The sequence below is a fragment of the Acanthisitta chloris genome, unplaced genomic scaffold, assembly GCF_000695815.1.
Source record: "Acanthisitta chloris isolate BGI_N310 unplaced genomic scaffold, ASM69581v1 scaffold5235, whole genome shotgun sequence".
Classification (NCBI taxonomy): Eukaryota; Metazoa; Chordata; class Aves; order Passeriformes; family Acanthisittidae; genus Acanthisitta; species Acanthisitta chloris.
Genome location: NW_008671972.1, coordinates 35845 through 37741, shown reverse-complemented (window position 1 = coordinate 37741; position 1897 = coordinate 35845).

Below are 1897 nucleotides of genomic sequence, written 5' to 3'. Positions count from 1 at the left end.
GGCTGTGCTGGGGTTAAACCACGACATCAGGGCACTGGCAGCAGAGCACTAGTGCTCCTGGCCCTGTTCCCTATGCCCACTCAGCAGGGTTCCCTTGGCATCGAGCTCCACAGCACATTTTACCACAGTGGATGGGGCACAGAGAGGTACTGACTGCAATGGTTTGTCCCCTTGGGCAGAACCAGGACTCCCCAAGCCAAACATTCTTGCCCAGGCATTCCTAGAAGAGGTTTCCACTGAATGCAGAAGTTTTGCAGTACTATTGCTCTGGTAATTGCTGTCACACATTGGAATCCCTAATTCCAACTGGTGTATTTCTTTGCTTTGGCAGCAATGTTAAAGGTTATTTCCTAAGGCAGGTTAGGAACTGTTTATTTTTTACACTCCATTAAAAAAAGAAAAAGAAAAGAAAAGCAACGGTAATGAAAAGTTGTAACCTTCCCTGAAGTTTTTTTTACATTTCCAGCAAATCTCATGCCTACACACACACACATTTGAATTTCTGGGTTACCCACAGCAGTTATTTGTCAAGGATGGTTTGACCCAGGCCAGCAGCACAACATGAAACACTTTGGGCAGCTTTCACACATTGGTTTTGCTTTCACACCTACTGGAAATATCCTGGGATCCCCCTCGATCCCTGCTCCAGCTGCTGGCCTGGAAAGTGCCACATTAGTGCTGTTTTCCCACAGCCTCAGTGCAGGAACTTACAGGAACATTTCCACCACGCCAAACATTAGGAGCAGATGTTTTTAGCACAGGGCACTGCTCTGCTAGCCCCTTACAGGCATTTGAAGGATGCAGTGCAGTGATCCCATGCACATCCTTTACCTCCCATCACCTCCAGCCCAGCTCTGGGGTCTGGGGAGGCTGCAGCTCATCCAGGCTCTCAGTTTTGCAGTGGAGTTCCCAAACCAAGCCAGCAGCATTCCCCACTCTGAGCAGTGGTGGTGCATCTGGCTCCCCAGTGCTGTTCTCACTCTGATTTATGGAGAGATCATTAGCTCCCATAAATTTATGACATTGTCTCAGCACACACATGCCAAGACAATGAAGACCAATGTCTTGTTTTCTCCTTTGCTAACTCTGGCAGTCGAGGCCAAAGACTTCTCTGTGCCAGGATTCACTCAAACAAAAGCTGCTTCATTTTGCAAGGCCTTTTACTTAGATCCCATTAACTTTTTGTTTCTCTTTCTCTCCCTTCCCACCCCCAACTTGCATTAGCCCATGCCTCTCTAGAAAGTTTATCAGCCTCAGAATCCCAGCAGGGAACTCATGGCTGGCCAGGCTGGCTACACTGGGAGATTAGTTTGTTTGGAGAATGTTTTTGTTTCACCACAAAAATGAGTGACTATTTTCCTTTGCTCTAAACAAAAGAAGATCCATTTGGTTTGCATAACTCTGGCCATCTGACTCCTTCCTGGAAAACTTAACGTAGGCAAACCAAACAAAACAACACTTCTCCTCTGCTCTTGCATGGGATCTGCAGGATGTGTTTGAGAGAACGATGCTCTTCTTGTCTGCTAGGGAACAAACTTACTGTATCCCAGTGCAGCAAGAGATGGGCCTGAATGCTCCCACACTCCAGATGTTGTGCCAGAATCTGGATTTTGTGGTTTGGACTGCTCCCAGCTGACAGTAGGAGTGGAAGGGCTGTGGAAGGGGGTGGAGCACTGGATTTGGTGTCACTGAGTTTGCTGCTCAGTCCTTGGCTCGGGGCTGTCCAGGGAGCTGGGAAGGAATCACTTTGCCTCCTGTGACAACTTTAGAGAAGGGATGCCCAGGCCTTGGTTGCACCAAGGGCAAAGCTTGGACACCTTCAGGAAATACTCCCACACCTCACACCTTTGAGAAAGTTTGCCCACAGCAATGGGCACAGCTTGGTCTCTACCTGTGC